Raw genomic sequence first — 22,451 nt, forward strand, 5'->3', positions numbered from 1 at the left:
TCCTCAAACGAATGCAACTGAGCGTGTAAATCGCACTTTGAAAACAGCCATTCGAGCCTATGTTGGGGATAAACACACCTCTTGGGACAAGTATCTTCCCCAGATCTGTTTTGCACTGCGCACTGCGCCTCACGAGAGCACAGGCCTGAGCCCGTCCATGATGCTGTATGGGCGAGAGTTGGACACGCCCTTGGACCTTGTCACTCAACCCTCCTGGGAGGGACTGAGCGACCCGGAAACGTCCCACTCAGATAACCTGAGAGCTTCGCTTCGGGATGCTCACGAACATGCTCGCTTGGTGCTCGGAGAGAGTCATGAAAGGCAAAAGCGCTACTATGATCTGAGACGTCGCACGGTTTCTTATGAAGTTGGGGACCTCGTCAGGGTAAAGTCACACCCAAAATCAGATGCATCGTCCAACTTCTCTGCTAAGTTGGCCCCGCTTTACACGGGTCCCTACCGCATCTCCAAGAGGATGTCGGATGTGAATTACTCTCTCACCACAGTGGACACTGGGGAGAGAGTGGGAGTTTTTCATGTTGCGAACATGCAACCATTCCATACCTGGGACTCAGCTTTGTCTAGCCAGCGTGCGAAGCTAAATGTTACAGCAGCTTTGGATCTCAGTGTCCCGGACAGCAGTTTGCCTCCTGCTCTTTCAGTCCCGGGCCGCATTGACTGTGACGCGGTTGACGCAACTCCCGCGGTCTTTAGCAACGCCCCTGCTGAGACTGACTTTGACTGTGCTGACGCTGCCCCGCTTGTCATGGACCAGAACTCTTTCCAAGAGACTGCTGATGTTGCTCTGGAGACAGAGGTTAACAGTTCACCTCCTGCTGCCGATGGGTGTGCTGTTAGAGGTTCTTATGACCTCAGACCAAGACGAGTTCCTAGGGTCACCGCTGACTGGTCAGTCAATAGGTGGACCAACCCTTTTCATACTGACAGATTTGACATAAAGTGACCTTGTTTGCTTTCTGATGTGTTTCATGTGGTCTACTGTTGTCACAGGACCGTTGTTTGAGTTTTCTACGATTCATGTTGGCACTGTTTTCATGTTGTGGTGATTTGTTCATGCTTACTGTTGCAATTTTTGGGAAAACGGTGGAAACGCAATGTACCAATAAGAGGGAATTTCATTCTGTCATTGTCCTGGCTATCCTAAGTTTATTTTCTTTCTTTGACATTTATTTGAATGGGCATTCACCATGTGGGACACTGTCATGTATGCCAGTTTGTCAATTTTGGACTGTACATTCCCCTATTTTGGTTTTAACGTCTTATCCTGCTGACCATGTATGGAGGCTGGTTAAGTTTGAACTGTACCTTTGCTGTGTTCGGCTGGGGACAGCCTTTGTTTAACCCGGGGGGAATATGTAACAGCCACTATGGTGTGGTGTCCCTTTAAGACACCCAAGTCGAGGGTTGATGGTGTCATCAGTGTGTGCCACTGCTCTCTCTCTCGCTCTGGGATTATGAGGACACGTGCCTTCACGCTCGTGCTTAACGAGGGACGGACTTATGTTTTCTTTTCCAGACCCTTTTTTTTGTTTTGTTTGCAACGCTTGGGTTGTATGAACGCTGGGCATTTTGTTGTTGAGCCGCAGCCGTTCAGCCGGGCTTTTATACGGTTGCTGAAGAATGCGTATTAAAGAACCACCGTGGATTACTGATACCAGCGTGGGTGTGTATCCTTCCGCCTAGCCTGCTAGGTGTTTTGCCGCCTCTTCTCAACCACACAACACAACCCAACGTTACAAGTCACTATGACGACACACGCCGTGAAGCTAACCTGCCCCCTAGCAGGTTTACTACAACTAACCCTGACTGTCCCCGCCTCTTTGTCGGAAACCTGACAGTAGGAAGTGTCGGACATGGCGTGCCACTTCCTTGAAGAGCCAGTAGATCGTGAAGCCCAAATTCTCCGCAGAGATCACCGCCGGGAGAGAGTGATTAGAGCGCGTTTGGACATTTTATCATTTCCTGATGATTTTCTGTGCGAACGTTACCGTTTCTCAGCACAATCTATAAGTTATGTGAATAACATCCTCAGGCCTAATATTGCTCATGTGACACATCGCGGACATCCTCTCAGTTCTGTACATATTATTTGTATTGCACTTCGGTTTTTTGCAAACGGGAGCTTTCTGTATAATATTGGTGACGCTGAGCACGTTTCCAAGGCTACCGTCTGTCGGGCAGTCAGGAATGTTACAGTTGCACTGAAACGTCTCCTGTACTCGTTTGTGGTGTTCCCCGGTCATAGACCCACAAGATTTATCAAAGAGGGATTCCACAAAATTGCAGGTATCAGGATGACCAAAACTTAATTTATGATGTGGTGATACTTGAACTACTACTTAAATTGTACATTTATTTTCACGGTTCCCAGGCGTGATTGGCTGTACAGATGGCACTCACATTCCAATCATTGCTCCTTCAGTAAATGAAGGAGACTATGTGAACAGGAAGTCTTTCCACAGCATTAATGTGCAGGTACATAGTTCCCTGTAGCATTTCAAACTAACAAACAATTCCATTATAGTAATGGATGCTAATTTGTGTTCTCTGCACTGTGAAGATCATATGTGATGCTGCCAACATTATCACAAATGTGGAAGCCAAGCGGCCAGGCTCTGTCCATGACTCACAAATATTCCGTGAATGTACACTGAGCACAAAATTTGGACATGGTGAGCTGAGAATACTTTAAAATATATAAAGACCAATTGCTTCAGGGACATTTGAACTGAAGTGTATCCTTCTGTCTTAGGAGAGTTCACTGGCTACTTGCTTGGTGATAGGGGGTATCCATGTTTACCCTATTTGCTTACCCCTTACCCTGACCCTGAACCGGGCCCACAGCAGCGATATAATCTGGCTAATTGCAGGACAAGAGCCAGAATTGAAATGACTATCGGAATGCTTAAGGCCCGGTTCCAGTGCCTGCAAAGACTCAGGGTCACCCCAGAAAGGGCATGTGACATTATTGTGGCATTTGTGATTCTTCACAACATTGCCACAATTAGAGGAGAACACTGTCCTTCTGAACCAAACATCAGCAGTGATCCAAACCATGAACATCCTGACCCTCCCACGGACATACAAGATGGAAGCGCAGTCAGAGACACCATATGTCACAATCATTTCTTTTGACCCATCACCTCAACATGTTGAAAGAAGGATAAACAGATTTTTTGTTCAACTGGCTTTATTGGTCGCCTGTATTTCCTGTACACAAAGTATTAAAAGATGTACACCTCATAAAGTGTCTCTGTTGCTTCCTCCTCCGTAACAGCTGTCAATGTTTCTTCATTATTTTCCTGTAGTAAAGAAATAAACAACATTGCTGTTCTACTGTAAACTCATATAATCTGTGGAGTATTACTCACAACTGCATGTTGGTCTGGCTCAACAGGAGGCTGCACCAGATGCAGTACACCATCACCATCAACTGATAGAATATGAGGTTTATAAAGGTCACTTAAACTTACAAGGGACCAAATGGCAATTAACAAACATACCAATCACCTTACACTTCATTGTCATTATGCTCTCACAGACAACCAAGACTGAGGCAAGGCAAAATCAGTAGGAAAATAACTTCACTACAAAATAATCCATTATGGTAAAGAGCTTATCAGATGAATGAGTAGCACTGCAAAGGTGACTGTGAAGAAAGGATGTACGCACATCATGTATTATTTTGAATTTACCCCTTATGTCGGCACTTGTGTCTTGCGGGGTTATTGACTCAGAGGATGTCCCCGCAGAGATGCCTTCGGCCACAGGGCGCCCACTGTTTTGGCTGAGGGCCAACTGCTCAGCCTCTGTGAGTGGTGGTGGTGGAGGACCCCCACCTGTTTTTCGGGCCTCCGCTTTTTTTCTGTTGGCTATAACGGACCACATTTGAGCATACAGAGTAAGCAAATATGTACTTGTAATGTGCTCAGATAATTTCAATAAGTGCTTACAGAAAGGAAATTAATGTAGCCTCTAACTGCAATTGATTTACATCGGACAAACAGACCAAGCACTGTGGCTCATAATACAATTACACCTTACCTGTTTGGACTATATTTTTATATTTCATTTTTACTTGCTGCCAGGCACGTTTGGGGCCTGTTGGGTTGCACCTGCGCTCACATCACATCACAAAATAAAATGTATAAAATAACAAATAAAATAACATATGATAAAATAACGTGTTAAATGGGTGGAAATCCCTAGATCAATGTTTATATTAACACTCACGCATTGACTCTGTCGGCTATGTTTTGCCATGCATTCTCCCTTTCTTTTGCAGCTGTGGCTGTGTTACTTTTTTCCGCGGAATTTGCATGTTATCGGCATATGCTGCCATCAGAATTTCGGCCTCAAGCGCTGTAAAATACATTGACCGCGCCTTCTTTCCCTCCGTCTCCATGGTGACTCGCTTAATCTGTGCTCCACTAATCAGGGCTTTATGTATCCTCGTGCGCGCGCTTAACTTGGGGTTAAAGCAACTCCGCGTTGACTGAACTAATTGTTATCAGCCTTTCTGAAACCGAATATTCCGAGTTGGACAGTTCGGGGTTACTCAACCCTGAGTATCGTTTTTCACTCTGAGTTTTCTAAACCGGCTTCCTGAAATAGGGCCCAGGTCTCACCTGTCACACATAAAAAGAAGAATTTGAAGCAGCTATTCCAGAGAGTTTAGACTTTCAGTCAATTTTTTTCTTTATGCTTTTGTGGAATCAGATTAAGAATAGGCAAGGGAAGGCAAGGCAAATTTATTTGTATAGCACAATTCAACAACAAGGTGATTCAAAGTGCTTTACAGAGACATTAGAAACAAAAACAAATAAAAAGCATGATTTAAAATTGATTAAAACAAGCAAACAAACAAACTAACTAAACACACACATTTCACACCTGTTCGCGCACAGTCCTTCTGTGGACGAGCTACTTTCTATTTTAAATTCCCTGAATTTAAAATACTCTCTAGACTCAGTCTAGACCCAGCTGGGGAGCTACCCAGAGCTCTAACACACTTAACAAACAAACAAACAAACAAACAAACAAACAAACAAACAAACAAACAAACAAACAAACAAAACAGTATGTAAAATTAAAACAGATAAAATCAGAACAGTAGATAAAATCAGTAGTTAATGTAAGTTTTGAAATTTAAGCTTAACTAATTAACAAACAAACAAAACAGTATGTAAAATCAAAACAGATAAAATCAGAACAGTAGATAAAATCAGTAGTTAAATGTAAGTTTTGAAATTTAAGCTTAAAAGTGTGGATTTGGTGCTTTATTCAAATGCAGCTGAGAATAGGTGAGTCTTCAACCTGGATTTAAATAAACTGAGTGTTTCAGCTGATCTGAGGCTTTCTGGGAGTTTGTTCCAGATATAAGGAGCATAAAAGCTGAATGCAGCTTCTCCGTGTCTGGTTCTGACTCTGGGAACTGATAAAAGACCGGATCCAGATGACCTGAGGGATCTGGAAGGTTCATACTGTGTCAGGAGGTCACTGATGTATTTTGGTCCTAAACCATTCAGAGCTTTATAGACCAGCATCAGAACTTTAAAGTCTATCCTCTGACGGACAGGCAACCAGTGTAAAGACCTCAGAGCTGGACTGATGTGGTCCACTTTTTTGGTCTTAGGGAGGACTCGAGCAGCAGAGTTCTGAATGAGCTGTAGTTGTCTGACTGATTTTTTAGGTAGACCTGTAAAGATGCTGTTACAGTAATCAAGCCTACTAAAGATGAATGCATGGACTAGTTTTTCCAGGTCCTGTTGAGACATCAGATCTTTTATCCTTGATATATTCTTGAGGTAATAGTAAGCTGATTTTGTTATTGTCTTAATGTGTTTCTCTAAGTTTAGGTCTGCATCCATCACTACACCCAAATTTCTCGCCTGGTTTGTGGTTTTTAGATGTATAGATTGAAGTTCTCTGGTGACCTGTAATCGTTTTTCTTTGGCGCCAAAGACTATTACTTCAGTTTTGTCTTTGTTTAGTTGGAGAAAATTGTGGCACAACCAGTCATTAATTTCCTCAATGCATTTACCAAGAGCCTGTACAGGGCCTCGGTCTCCTGGTGACATTGTGATATATATTTGTGTGTCATCTGCATAGCTATGATAGTTTATTTTGTTGTTGTTTATAATCTGTGCCAGTGGGAGCATGTAAATGTTAAACAGAGGGGGTCCCAAGATGGAACCTTGGGGAACTCCACATGTGATACTTGTCTGCTCGGATGTGAAGTTACCTATTGATACAAAGTATTTCCTGTTTTCTAAGTATGTTTTGAACCAGTTTAGTACAGTTCCTGAAAGACCTGCCCAGTTCTCCAGTCGTTTGAGTAATATGTTGTGGTCAACTGTATCAAATGCTGCACTGAGATCCAGTAAAACTAAGACTGACATTTTTCCACTGTCTGTATTCAGACATTTGTCATTAAACACTTTTGTCAGAGCGGTTTCAGTGCTGTGGTTCTGTCTAAAACCTGACTGGAAGGCATCGTAGCAGTTATTCTGTTTTAAGAAGTAACTGAGCTGTTGAGAAACTGCTTTTTCAATGATCTTACTTAAAAATGGGAGATTTGAAATCGGCCTGTAGTTTTTCATTTGTGTCTTGTCAAGATTGTCCTTTTTCAGTATAGGTTTGATTACAGCAGTTTTTAGTGGTTCTGGAAACACACCTGACATTAACCCTTTAAGACTTACCATAGAACCAAGTCCGCCAGAGCTTATATTATATTTTTACATGCTGTGGAGCCATTTTTGGGAGCATTTCAAGTTGCTATACATCAATACAACCATTATAGCCCAAACTTTAATAATATGTCTGCATTAGGTGCATAGTAATTACATAAATTGCAAAAAAGTGCAATAAACTACAAAAAAAATTGAAAATCGTTTTTGTTTTTTTAACATATATTTCTAGTTAGAGAAATTTAAGAGGCTTATCCCTCAAAACTGTAAATACAAAAAAGTTGCACAAACTAGTTTCCCACCACAGGAAATTTATTTTGAGTGTCTTCATAGTTTTATTTTTGAAATACACCAATTTTTATATACTGCAGGAAAAACGAAAATAAATATTATACTGCAAATTTGCAAAATAACAGCATATGCATCAAATATGAGTCCTAAGCATCCCAGAAGCAACACAGAAAGTCATAAACTCAAACATAACTTTTTAAAACACAAGTATAGGCTCATAAGGCCCTGATCGTAAAAAACTACATTTCCGCAAAATGACGTCACTTCTGGTTTCGGGCAGGTCATGCGGTCATGTGATAGTTCGCGCTGATGGACGTAGGAAGTGTTACAAACAGCTGATCGGATCGGCGAAGCGTGTTTCTGGAATATTATGTTTTTGTTGCTGCAAGTGATTTTTATGCAGTTTTTGCAAAGATATATGTGGAAGGAAACTGAGACCTAGGACAAGCTGATGGCATAAGATGTAAGTACATCTCCTCCGGTTTCATATGCAAAAAAAATGATTGCGCTAGCTCACGTGGTTGCAGAGCTACCGGGATTTAAAAATAGTTACGCAAAACAGAGCGTGCCCGCTCCGATCGGCTGTAAAGGGTTAAGGAAAAGTTGACGATCTGTAACAGGTCTGACTCTAAAGTCTTTGAGACCTTTTTGAAAAAACTTGTTGGCAGGACATCTAAACAGCAAGAGGCGGAGTTCAGTTGACCTAAGATGTCCTCCAGGTCTTTGCTGTTAATCGGGTGAAACTGTTTGATGGTGTTTAAACAGTTTTTCGGTGGACACAGTACATATCCCGGATCTGCTGTTGATGTACCAACTGCTTGTCTAATCTTTTGGATTTTGTCTGTGAAGAATTTGGCAAAGTCATTGCAGGCCATGGTTGAATGAAGTTCAGCTGCCACTGGCACAGGAGGGTTTGTTAGCCTGTCAACTGTAGAAAATAAGACCCGAGCATTATGGCTGTTTTTAGTGATGATGTCAGCGAAGTAGGACCTTCTTGCATTCCTCAGTTGTAAATTATAATTGTGAAGTTTCTCTTTATAGATGTCATAATGAACCTGGAGGTTTGGACCCTCTGTCTCTCATACTGGCCCTCCCCAGGCGGCGATTAATATCCAAGAATAATAGGAGATTCCACTGTGTTCTCATCTATGCGGCAAGGAAGAATATACTACTCCAATGGATTTATGAAAAAGCACCAACTATTAAAGGTTGGCAAAGAGTAGTGTTGGATCTAGTACCATTGGAATATCTTACATGTATACTGCATTCAAAAACAGATCAATTCTTTAAGGTGTGGGAACCATACTTGAATTATGTGGAACCTGATGTTTCTAATATTATGTTACAAGGATTCTCTTGAGTGTTCAAACTGCAACGTACTATTGGGACCACAGGTTTTGTACTGTATTGTATTCTCTCTTTATTTATTTATTTATTTATTTTTAGATGGAACTGAGCTGGTGTTCTGTGCTTAGTTATCAGTCTGTTTTTGTTTTGTTTATTTATTTTTATTTTTTGTTAGTTTTTATTTATTTATTTGTTTTTGGTTCTGTACACTTTATTATGTTATGTAATTATGTACTATTTGTGAAAACAGAAAAACTAATAAAAAAAATATATAAAAAAAAAAAAAAGAATAATTAAAGAGACTAAAACACCAAATAATTTTTAATGATTTCATTTGTTGCAGCTTTAAGGCAGGGATGACTCCGGGAGTTGCTTTCTCACTGCATATGCTTTATTTCAAAATCAGATCGATGACAAAAACATACAGCAACTCCTCTTCAACTCCTAGCCCTTGGCTGCAGTGGAAAAAGAGAACGACTCCAATCCCCTTCAAGGAACCTACGTACAAAAGAGTTTTCCTGACACACCAATGGGGCGTTCAATGCCATATTGTAAATATGAGTACTCTGGCACAATAACTGTTCAAATGAAAAATACACCAGAACAAACAAGCAAGAAAAAAAAGAAGTGTGGGGTACCTTTCAACCAATGAACAAAGTATAACAATTTATACTTTTTAACATAACCCGACCCCGTCAATATGTGTTTCTCTCACACTCTCCCCGACTCGAGAAATGTCGTCCCGACATAAATGTGCCTTTCAATCTACAATCCATAGAGAACAATAGAATGGCATGGACTATTTACCAGGTTACATTACACCATTTTTTTAAAAGTTACCCAAACTACTGTGCACTGTAGTTGTGTATACAGGGAGTGCAGAATTATTAGGCAAATGAGTATTTTGTCCACATCATCCTCTTCATGCATGTTGTCTTACTCCAAGCTGTATAGGCTCGAAAGCCTACTACCAATTAAGCATATTAGGTGATGTGCATCTCTGTAATGAGAAGGGGTGTGGTCTAATGACATCAACACCCTATATCAGGTGTGCATAATTATTAGGCAACGTCCTTTCCTTTGGCAAAATGGGTCAAAAGAAGGACTTGACAGGCTCAGAAAAGTCAAAAATAGTGAGATATCTTGCAGAGGGATGCAGCAGTCTCAAAATTGCAAAGCTTCTGAAGCGTGATCATCGAACAATCAAGCGTTTCATTCAAAATAGTCAACAGGGTCGCAAGAAGCGTGTGGAAAAACCAAGGCGCAAAATAACTGCCCATGAACTGAGAAAAGTCAAGCGTGCAGCTGCCAAGATGCCACTTGCCACCAGTTTGGCCATATTTCAGAGCTGCAACATCACTGGAGTGCCCAAAAGCACAAGGTGTGCAATACTCAGAGACATGGCCAAGGTAAGAAAGGCTGAAAGACGACCACCTCTGAACAAGACACACAAGCTGAAACGTCAAGACTGGGCCAAGAAATATCTCAAGACTGGTTTTTCTAAGGTTTTATGGACTGATGAAATGAGAGTGAGTCTTGATGGGCCAGATGGATGGGCCCGTGGCTGGATTGGTAAAGGGCAGAGAGCTCCAGTCCGACTCAGACGCCAGCAAGGTGGAGGTGGAGTACTGGTTTGGGCTGGTATCATCAAAGATGAGCTTGTGGGGCCTTTTCGGGTTGAGGATGGAGTCAAGCTCAACTCCCAGTCCTACTGCCAGTTTCTGGAAGACACCTTCTTCAAGCAGTGGTACAGGAAGAAGTCTGCATCCTTCAAGAAAAACATGATTTTCATGCAGGACAATGCTCCATCACACGCGTCCAAGTACTCCACAGCGTGGCTGGCAAGAAAGGGTATAAAAGAAGAAAAACTAATGACATGGCCTCCTTGTTCACCTGATCTGAACCCCATTGAGAACCTGTGGTCCATCATCAAATGTTAGATTTACAAGGAGGGAAAACGGTACACCTCTCTGAACAGTGTCTGGGAGGCTGTGGTTGCTGCTGCACGCAATGTTGATGGTGAACAGATGAAAACACTGACAGAATCCATGGATGGCAGGCTTTTGAGTGTCCTTGCAAAGAAAGGTGGCTATATTGGTCGCTGATTTGTTTTTGTTTTGTTTATGAATGTCAGAAATGTATATTTGTGAATGTGGAGATGTTATATTGGTTTCACTGGTAAAAATAAATAATTGAAATGGGTATATATTTGTTTTTTGTTAAGTTGCCTAATAATTATGCACAGTAATAGTCACCTGCACACACAGATATCCCCCTAAAATAGCTAAAACTAAAAACAAACTAAAAACTACTTCCAAAAACATCCAGCTTTGATATTAATGAGTTTTTTGGGTTCATTGAGTGTAAAGTGTGTAAAGTGTGCGTGTTAGTCCCCATAGGGAAATAGTTCCTCTGCATTTAACCCATTCACCCAGTGAAGCAGTGGGCAGCCACCAATGCAGCGCCCGGGGAGCAGTGTGTAGGGATGGTACCTTGCTCAGGGGTACCTCAGAGTAGCCGTTCAGTGGAGTCGAACCCCCGACCTTCCAATCATGGGGCCACCACTCTACCTACTGAGCTATCCCTGCCCCAGAGAACATGGTTGTTGTTCAATAATAATTCAACAATAATTCCTCAAAAATACAACTTGCCTAATAATTCTGCACTCCCTGTACTCCTTTTATATCAGTTTAGGTTTTTTTTTTTAGTCCAACATTCAATCTATCAAATTACCATGCTATTTGTACTGTAAGGGCGTTAACTTTGTCCACATCTCATCTGAACACCGAGCATCTTCCCTTTACTCATACACATGTTCGGCCTGCAATCCATGTGTCACGATATCTCAATCAACATAGGTACATTTGTTACCATCTGAAATAGGGGTACAAAGTGTAAATATTATATCTTCCTCTTTTACCAAGGTTGCCAGTAACCCTGAACATTCACACATTTAGTGGCCACTATTCTTTCTTCAAGACTTGGTTGTCCAAGTTTACTATAGGTCAAAGTCTGTGGTCTCCTCCTTTCTCTCTTTGGGTATGGACTTGGCTGGTCTGTTTCCAAAGCCTCTTTGACATCAGAGCTGCTGTCCACCTCCCCTGCACCCACAATAGCCACATCCTCTGGTTCCATATTGTCCATCTTCTCCTCATCAGTTTGGCTGGGGTCCCCCTGGCCATCTCCTGACATGTGAGGAAACTCATCTGGCTCACCCCCGTCCCTTAGTGGCATAAACTCTGCCGCTGTGGGGTCCAATGTGGGTGAACACTGAGGCTCAGGATAAGGCCAGGTGAAAACCGCATCAGAAAACTCATCTGTGTCCTCCTCCTCCTCCTCACTCCCCACTTGTATGCATGCTTGTTTCCGTTTGTTATAATGTTTTTTCCTTGTTCTAGTACTAGTTACAGTTGCCTCCTTATCTGCTGGGAGCGGAAGAAAATCGCAAGGCAACAACATATTCCTGTGCAAAATCCTTGTCCTGCCTTTACCATTCTCTGGCTCTAACTCAAACACAGGACTGTCCTCCCCCTTTTGTCTTTTAATGATGTAGATGTTGTCTTCCCAATAGGAGCGGATTTTACCTGGCCCACCCCTCTCCATAACATAACAAGGACACGACTCCCTATTTGAAGTGGTGGACCATGCACACTTTTGTTGTACTGCCTTTTCAAATTCAAATTCAAATTCAAATTTTATTTGTCACACACACACAACCATACACAGTATGACATGGGGGTGAAATGCTTGTAGCTGTACAATGCCCGACCATTGAATGACAGAAGAAAAGTTTTACAATATTTACAATTTACTACAAAAATTTACAAATTAACTTAGGAATTTACAGTAAAGAATGTGCAAATAGCAGAAGAGATTATAAAGATAAGGATTATAAATTATAGGAATTTACCTTTTACCTCGGCCAGCCGACTTAGCTGCATTTTTGGAGGCGACAGTGCAAGCTTCAGCCATTCTCCTTCTCCATCTGTCAACATAGTCCTGGTAGGAGCCTGAACTGTCCTCCTGCTCAATACCAAAGAGAAGCTCAACCGGTAACCGTGGTGACCTACCAAACATTAGGAGAAAAGGGGGGTAGCCAGTGGCCTCATTAACAGTACAATTGTAGGCATGTACAACTTTACGGAGGTGGCTTTTCCAGTCTCTTTTCTGTTCCTCTGTTAGTGTTCTTAACATAGAGAGCAGGGTCCTGTTGAATCTTTCGGTCTGCCCATTTCCTTGTGGGTGATAAGGAGTAGTGTGTGACCCTTTAACACCAGCCAGTTCTTTTAAATGGTTCAATAGTCTATTCTCAAACTCTCGCCCCAAATCGTGGTGTAGTTTTTCTGGAAAACCAAACCTGAGACAATAATCATTGAATAGTTTTTCTGCTACAGTCTTAGCTGACTTATTTGTAGTTGCATAGGCCTGAGCGAAGCGGGTGTAGTGGTCCATAACTACAAGTATGTATTCACACACCCCTTGCATTGCTCCAGGTGCAAAAAGTCAACTGAAACCAACTGAAATGGATGAGTGGTCTCTATGCTCAACATAGGTGCCCGTGCCTGCCTGTTTGGCTTCCTCTGTTTGAGACACTCACAAACATTACTGACAAAGTGTTCAATGTCTCTTTGCATCTTAGGCCAAAAGAAAGGGTCCTTTCTGATCCCAAGTGACCCATTTGTTGGTGTAGTTCATTGAGCACTAGCGGGTGGTAAGCTGAGGGGAGAACTAGTTGTTTTTTGTGTCGAGTCTCTCTGAACATAGTTCCATCCTCTCTGATTTTTAGTTTGCTCCACTCTCTAGCTAATGCTTTAAACTCAGTGCTCTCAGTTTTAATTTCCTGTGTGGTGGGCCTTTTGTTTTGCACTACAGACTCATACATTATACCTATCACGGGGTCTTGCCGCTGTGCTGCACAGATTTCCTCTCTCGGTATTGGCTGAATCATGTCCAGGGGGGAAAAATTGAAAAATGAAACAACAAAAAAATAAAATAAAATATTGCTCATCAGATTATAACAGCTAAAAACATGAAATTTGCATTAATTCGATGACCTATATCAAATATATTCGAACCCAACAATAACACCTCTCACTATTGCCAATATTGATAAAACTAAAAAGAGTAGGCCAACTTATGAAAAAGGCAATGTGGCAAAATGTTGTAATAAAACTATTACAACAACTAACATCTGAGTAGAAAAGGGTTTTTTTTACTGTAAAAAACATATTTAACAAATTATTTTCATAACTTTTCTTAAAGCATGCTCAATCACCCAGGTAAATAAAACCCCAAAAGTCTTGATCAAAGACCACTGATCGATCGTTTTTGATTGATGGCTGTGACAATTTGAATATTAATGATCACAAAGCTGAGGTTACAGCCTATTGTTAGTCTGTGGGTGGGTTTTAGTTATTGTGCAAATGTACTGTTTATAAGATTTAGGGAAACCTCCAGTCAGTTGATACTGAAGAAGTCACTTGGATGAGTGACGAAACATTTCTCTGACTAAAAATGCTACGTCCAGATGAACAGATCCAACCTTTTTGTAATTTTCTGAACTGAATGACTGAGTTTTTATCGAGGTATTCTTCTGTTTTAATTGCACGTGATTCACGATGAAATGCTTTGCTTACTTTGCAACAAAAACAACACTATCAAAGCTGCCCAAAGAGGCTATTCATACAATGAATTATATAATGTAGTTTGTTCATGCCTCTATACTGTAAATTATCCACCAAAGCAGAAAAAAGCAACATCATGTTTTCATGCTCCTGCAGCACATTGATGCTAAACGTTCTCAAACAGCTGATTTCATGCACTGACCTGTGCAAGTGAAATGAGATAAACGCTGTTAATCAATAACTTTTGTAGCTTCTGGCAGTCTGAACTTTGGAATAAAACACACTCTGAGTTGTAAGGGCTGTAACAACAACACTGGAATCACACTCACATTTGGTCCAAACTAGCAGCTTCCTCTGAGTGAGTCCAGCTACAGGAGAGAAAAGTGGAAAACTCCAACACTGCTGCTTCAAGCTGCTGACGCTCCACACACTGAATGTGAGTTTGAGCAAAAACACGACTCAAAGGAAGTTTCAGTGAAGGTGGTAGAGGAGGGAGGGGAGCCAGGACTGACTGTACTTCCTGTCTGCTGTTTTCAGCTTCACTCGCAGACTCAATGGCTTCCAGATCAGAGGAGGATCTCTGCTGTCCGGTCTGTCAGGAGGTCTTCAGAGAGCAGAGCATAGTGCCAGTGTGTCACATCTGCAGAGAAACAGAAAAACACACCAATCACAGATTCAGACCCATCGATGAAGCTGCACAACAACACAAGAAGGAACTTCAGGAAACTCTGGAGCCCTTAAAGAAGAAGTTAAAGGTTTGCAAACGAGTTCAAGTGAAGTTTGATCAAACAGCAGAACACATTAAGGTCCAGGCCCGACACACAGAGAGGCAGATTAAGGAGCAGTTTAAGAAGCTTCACCAGTTTCTAGCAGAGGAAGAGGAGGCCAGGCTGGCTGCACTGAGGGAGGAAGAGGAGCAGAAGAGTGGGATGATGAAGGAGAAGATGGAGGCTCTGAGCAGAGAGATAGCAGCTCTTTCAGACACAGTCAGAGCCACAGAGGAGGAGCTGAGAGCTGAAGACGTCTCATTCCTGCACAACTACAAGGCTGCAGTGGAAAGAGTCCAGCGCTGCCCCCTGCTGGATGATCCACAGCTGCCCTCAGGAGCTCTGATAGACCAGGCCAAACACCTGGGCAACCTGACCTTCAACATCTGGAACAACATGAAGGACATGGTCTCCTACACTCCTCTCATTCTGGACCCAAACACTGCTCATCCAAAACTCATCCTGTCTGAAGATCTGACCAGTGTGAGACGACGAGGAGAGAGGCAGCAGCTTCCTGATAATCCAGAGAGATTTGATTATTACAGCTCTGTCCTGGGCTCTGAGGGCTTTAACTCAGGGACTCACAGCTGGGATATTGAAGTTGGAGACAGTACATGGTGGGGACTGGGTGTTCTAGCAGAGTCTGTGCAGAGGAAGGGAAGCATACTGTCTGGATTATGGATAATATGGTTTGAGGAAGATAAATACTCAGCATGGTCTCCATTAGCAGGATCCACTGCTCTCGCAGCACAGATGATCCAGAGGATCAGAGTGAATCTGGACTGGAACAGAGGAAAGCTGTCGTTCTCTGATCCTGATACTAACACACACATACACACCTTCACACACACTTTCACTGACAGGATGTTCCCATACATTAGCACTGATGATGAAGTGAAAGTGTTGCCGTTGAAGGTGTCAGTGTCAGTGGAGCAGAGTTGAGGATGATGATATTTCAGTTTTTCCTTTTTTTCCTTTTAAAAATCCAGTTCTGTCTGGCAGCCTTTGCAATCAGAATTATGATCTGAATGCACTGTTGTGCCAAACACATTTTGCTTTTCCAAATCAGCTCTGTATATTCTCTATGGGCTCCCCTTGTTTAAGGTTTAACTGTTTATTTTGTCTTCTCTGTCCCAAGTAAAAGATTAAAAATGGTTCATAATAATATAGTGATAAAAATGTAATATTTCAACTGTGGTAATTTATGTTAAAAAAGAGAGTCATTTAGTTAAAAATATATTCTATACAGTCAGCATTAGTTTTTCTGTATCTTATTTTGAAGGAGTAATCTGTGATCGCAATGCATTGTGGAAAGCAGGAGCTGCAGTCAGTTGGGAAAAAAGCATTGTACAGAAAACCTGCCTATCTGTGTTTAAATTTCATCTCCTGTGGCCTGAATCTTTATATACATCATCAAAAGCAATGGCTGTAAGTTTATTACATGTTCTGGTTTGTTTTATATGTTTTATATGCTGATTTAGAGATCGTTGTGTGAATGTGTTTGTACCAGAAATTAGCCTTATCCCAGAATCGGTTTTTGCTTAGAGCATGGTCTATTAACATAGCAATGATGCTAGCAATCGAATATGCATATCAGAGGATTGTTAAAACTACTGTTTATCATTACTTAGCAGCTAAGACTAACTTTGATACATGTTTTCTATTACTAACTATTTCTTTTCTGCATTTATTTCACAATGTTAAAGAGCTAAAGGATATTTTATTTTCTGGTTTATTTTTTAGTTTCACTCAGAACTTTCATCGAGCTATTCAACCCACAGTTGTAAAAGTTGTAAGCCGTCGAGAAGACTGTAATAAAGGAGCAAGACGCTCAGTTTCCTGGCTCATGAAAATTGAGTTTGGCTTGCTGTTGACCTGCGTTAACATACACAGTGTATCCAACACGTAGCGATAACAGTATATCGTCTATGCATGCTATTTTGGTTATTACAATATATGTTGTATAGAGTATGATCCTGTCTACGGCAGGGCAAGAAGGAAAAAGGGAAGAGGCCCTAGATGGGCACCTATGGCCAAAGAGTGACAGCCCCAGAGGGCCAGTCGATGAGCAGCAGATCCCACTATAGGTGAGAGCCGAGACCAGGGTCCCAGTGCTCCATGTGCTGAAGAACTGCCCAGTACACAAGACAGTTACCTCCTGACATGGAAGAGCTCAAAGCCACCCCTGGCCACCAAGGAAGCCGGTGAACTACCACACCACAATGTCCAACCACCGGCCCTGGAACCAACAAGTAAAAATGCCCAAGGTGAAGCGGTCAAAAGTCTGGCTGTACTTCACAGCAAAAGATGCAAACTCAGCAGCCTGCAACAAGTGCTTTAAGCTGATACTGTGCAAAGGAGGTAACACCTTGAATCTGATGACGAACCTGGTGATGTATAGTGCTTTTTTTTTTAAAGCCGAGAAATGCACGGTATTTGATAGCTTGCTGCGAGACCTCACACCGTGCACATCTACTGCGGGTGTGGTGCCTGTTATCGGACCCAGAGTTAGCAACATCTCCTAAGAACCCGAAGAGGAGAGTCCTGGCCCCTAGCCCTGCCAGTGTAGCAGAAATGATGATGGATGATGATGGCAGCAGCAGCCGTTCTTCTCTGGGCGAGTAGCTTAATGTTGTTTGTGTGTAATTTACGTTGAGTAGGCTAACCACGTTATTAAATTAATGCATGTAAGGTGAACTAGCAAACACCGTCGTAGTTACATGCAGCTGTCTTCTTGTTTGATGGCAGATGCTCCCTTCACCCTGGTCCAAAAGCCTAAAATGACCAAAGAAAAAGTGGAAAACAGCTAAACATGAGACATTTTTGGACAAAGTTAGTGTTTTTTCCATTGTTTAAGCACTGCGTCCATCAAAGATTGATACCATATATGCCCTATAGCTGCAGAAAAGGCTAACATTGTTTGTTAACTATTTCTTTTTACAAAAAACAGCTAAACATGGAGAGCCAGGAAATAACTCCTCCCACCACAGAGAGTAGACTATAGTGTGTAGATGAGTCCCACGTCTTAGGGCTGTGACTGTGTCACAACACCAGAAAGGAACAAGACACACTAGTCTGGGTCTGGGACAAGCTGCACTCAGCACTGGTTACTCCCTCACATGGACACCCCATCGCGATGTTGAACTTGGGGAGCCGCTACAACGAGTCTTCAACCTCAGTCTGCGACTGGGGAGAGTGCCCGCCCTATGGAAGACATCCTGCATCGTCCCGGTCCCCAAAAAGAACCGGCCTAATGAGCTGAATGACTTCCGACCGGTGGCACTGACGTCACATCTTATGAAGACTCTAGAGCGGCTCTTCCTCAACCTCCTCCGACCACAGGTACAACATGCCCAGGACCCACTACAGTTTGCATACAAGGCGGGTGTCGGAGTGGAGGATGCCATCCTGTACCTCCTGCATAGAGCCCACTCACACCTGGATGGGGGAAAAGGCACGGTCAGGATCCTGTTTCTTGACTTTTCCAGTGCCTTTAATACCATCCGGCCCTGTATGCTTCAGGAAAAACTGAACAGGATGGAGGTGGACCCCTGCCTGGTGGCTTGGATCTCCGACTACCTCACCGACAGACCACAGTACGTCAGGCTGAAGGACATCACGTCTGACACTGTGGTCAGCAGCACAGGAGCACCACAGGGAACTGTGCTGTCCCCTCTTCTCTTCACCCTGTACACCTCTGACTTCTGCTACAACTCTGAATTATGCCATATTCAGAAGTTTGCAGATGACACAGCCATCATGGGGTGTATCTGGGATGATCAGGAAGAGGAGTACAGAAGTCTGGTGAGGAACTTTGTCGCATGGAGTCACACAAACCACCTGCAACTCAACACCTCAAAGACCAAGGAACTGGTTGTGGACTTCGGGAGGTCCAGAGAAGGTCCACTGCCGGTTCAGATAGAAAGGAACATTTCTAAACTGGGACATATGGTCTCCTCGGCTGAACTGGAAAAAACTGTTCATACATTTGTGTCATCGTGTTTAGATTATTGTAATGTCCTGTTTACCAGCCTGAACAAATCCCGTCGTTCTCACCTCCAAGCAAGCTCACATTACTGCTATTTAATTTTCTTTATATTGGCTCCTAATAAATTTTAGGATTTGTTTCAAAATTCTTGTTTTAACACACAGAACACTAAATGATCACGTCCTAGATTATTTATCTCAGCTTCTTACAAAGTAAACTGCTGCTCGTTGTCTCCGTTCAGACTCATGATGTGTTAGTTGTTCCCTGTACACGACTAAAGACTAAGTGTGACAGAGCCTTTCAGTCTGTGGCGCCAAGGCTGTGGATCAGTCTGCCTCCACAGCTACGTTTAGTCGACTCTGTGGATTCTTTAAAAAGCAGTTCAAATGTTTCTGTTTTACAGGCTTTCTAATGAGAAACATTTTATTGAATTATTATTAATTTATTTTAAAACTACCTGTTTATTTTACTGTCTTACTGAATCTTTATTTTCACCTAATGTTCATGTTTATTTGAGCCTTTTGTGTGAAGCTCTTTGTGACCGCTGTGAAAAGAGCTTAATAAATAAACTTTAATTACTTATCTCTGAAAATCAATCAATCAATAATCAATCAGTGAGTTTGTGCGTTTGAGTTTGTGTGTTGATGGAGGCCACGCTGCTCTCAGAGGACTGTGTGTGGTTGTGGTAAACGTGTGAGCTGCTGCTGCTTCTTCCTCACATGTTTGATATGTTTCATATTTCCAGCTGATGCTGATCACCCTAACCTTAACATCACAGACCATCCTTTGGTTCTTCTTCTGTTCCTCTGAAACTTCCTGTGTGGTGCCTTTCAAATTAAAAGCCCTCCCTGACTGTAAAGACTGGACTGTGCTGCAGCTGGTGGAAACAGTGTGTAGGTGTGTTGTGTTTGATGGAGAACTGAAGTGTGTCCAGCTGAGCTCTGTGTGTGCTCATATATACAGATGCTGATAAACAAATGTTTGTATTTGGACCCTGTTACTGATCAGGACCTGCTGTGTGTTTCCTGTCCACAGGTCTACAAAGAGTCACACTTCCTGCTGTGGTTCAGATGTTCAGCGTGTTGCTTTGTTTCTCACATGTTGGCTCCACGGTCTCTGCTGCTGTGGGCTGATGTCATGCAGCAATACAGCTGCTCAACATCTGGCCTTGTTTTCATCAGCAGATATTTGGCTTTTAGATCACATGATATTTGCATGCAACCTTCAAAGACGTGCGGAGAATTCATTATTTCTTTGAGAGATTTTTTAGTAAATAACAGAAAAAAGAAAGTAAGAGAAATTTTTTTCTATAAAACGTGAAAAATTCCACACACATGTAACTCACCACTGTGTGAACATCACAGGGGAGAAATCGTTTCTCTGAGTCAGAGATGAGTGTCAGTAACACAAAAGTAACACTCAGTGTCATGCAGTGACTTTTACACAACCAGATCAGATGAACCAACTCACACTAAAACATGCATTTTGCTGCACTCTTTACACTTATTTCTTTTCTTTCTGCTCTTTTATATATTTTGTAAAACCACAAAAAATATTTTATATCAGCAGCAATTTTTCTCAAACTGCTGCATCACAGCTTTCATGCTCTGACCTGCATGTGAAATGAGATAAAAGCTCTTTATCAGTAACTTATACAACTTCTGGCAGGTTAATCTCTGAACTTTGGAGTGAAACACACCCTTAGTTACAGGAAATAACACCACTGATTCTTCTGAGACTCACACTTATCTTTGGACCAAACTAGCAGCTTCCTCTGAGTGAGTCCAGCTACAGGAGAGAAAAGTGGAAAACTCCAACACTGCTGCTTCAAGCTGCTGACGCTCCACACACTGAATGTGAGTTTGAGCAAAAACACGACTCAAAGGAAGTTTCAGTGAAGGTGGTAGAGGAGGGAGGGGAGCCAGGACTGACTGTACTTCCTGTCTGCTGTTTTCAGCTTCACTCACAGACTCAATGGCTTCCAGATCAGAGGAGGCTCTCTGCTGTCCGGTCTGTCAGGAGGTCTTCAGAGATCCTGTTCTTCTGTCATGTAGCCACAGCTTCTGTAAAGACTGTCTGAAGAGATGGTGGAGAGAGAGACCAACACACGAGTGTCCAGTTTGTAAGGAAATATCAGTGTATGATCCACCTTTTAATCTGGCTTTAAGGAACCTGTGTGAGTCGTTCTTACAGGAGAGAGATCAGAGAGCTTCAGAGGCTCTCTGCAGTCTGCACTCTGAGAAACTCAAACTCTTCTGTCTGGACCATCAGCAGCCAGTGTGTGTCGTCTGCAGAGACTCAGAAAAACACACCAATCACAGATTCAGACCCATCGATGAAGCTGCACAACAACACAAGAAGGAACTTCAGGAAACTCTGGAGCCCTTAAAGAAGAAGTTAAAGGTTTGTGAAGAAGTTCAAGTGAAGTTTGATCAAACAGCAGAACACATTAAGGTCCAGGCCCGACACACAGAGAGCCAGATTAAGGAGCAGTTTAAGAAGCTTCACCAGTTTCTAGCAGAGGAAGAGGAGGCCAGGCTGGCTGCACTGAGGGAGGAAGAGGAGCAGAAGAGTGGGATGATGAAGGAGAAGATGGAGGCTCTGAGCAGAGAGATAGCAGCTCTTTCAGACACAGTCAGAGCCACAGAGGAGGAGCTGAGAGCTGAAGACGTCTCATTCCTGCACAACTACAAGGCTGCAGTGGAAAGAGTCCAGCGCTGCCCCCTGCTGGATGATCCACAGCTGCCCTCAGGAGCTCTGATAGACCAGGCCAAACACCTGGGCAGCCTGACTTAACTTAAAGAAGTCCAGACGCTTTTCTTTGCAAGCTCCTTTGACAACACACATACACACCTTCACACACACTTTCACTCACAGGATGTTTCCAATCATTAACACTGGTGGTAAAGTGAAGGTGTTGCCGTTGAAGGTGTCAGTGTCAGTGCAGCAGATGAGTTGAGGATGATGATGTTTCTAATGTTGTTTCCTGTCAGTGAGTTGAAGCTGTTAAACTGCAGCTGTCCTCCTGCTGCCTCGTTGTTCCAAAGCTCTTTGTTTCTCTTTTAGTTCTCACTGTTTCTTTCTGTTTCTGCTGTCCACCTTTTCACATGGAAAATCATTTCACTGTTTCTCACTGAATGACTCCCCAAACTAGATTTGAAATTCTATCAAGTTTCTAATCATTACAAGTGATTCATGTTTCTATTTGATGTGTAAATGGAGATGATTTAGTTTGCTGGGATATGGACTGACATGTGTTGAATGGGAGGAGCAGTTTGTTGTTGTCTTCTTGTCTGTTTATGACAACAATAAACTAGTGCTGTCAAAATAAATGCCTTAACACAGATCATCACAATTAAGGCGAAACAAAAAAATTAACGTTATTAACGCTGGAGTGCAGAATGACTCAAATTTCCTGAAATGTTTCTGTCAACGCATTTCGGGCAGTTTGTCCAAGTGGAGTTACCTTTGCACATGCACAAATGGCAGTTGATCTGGTAGTGACGGGCAGCTGAACCAATAAACTTTGGGAAGACGATAAACGCACATTGGCCCTCTCGATGGGAAATTTGAGTATTGAAAAATAAAACAAGAAGGAACAGTCGACCGACATAATGTATTATGCACATTTTGCAAGAAGATATTTTATTTTCACTGAAGCATTTCCAGCTTAAAATATCACATTGACTAGACATATACGTTAGCCGGGGATGCTGCTAGGACT

Source organism: Diplotaxodon limnothrissa, linkage group LG3 (genome assembly GCF_057381915.1).
Source record: "Diplotaxodon limnothrissa isolate DT_005_m linkage group LG3, D_limnothrissa_male_GT1.1, whole genome shotgun sequence".
Classification (NCBI taxonomy): domain Eukaryota; kingdom Metazoa; phylum Chordata; class Actinopteri; order Cichliformes; family Cichlidae; genus Diplotaxodon; species Diplotaxodon limnothrissa.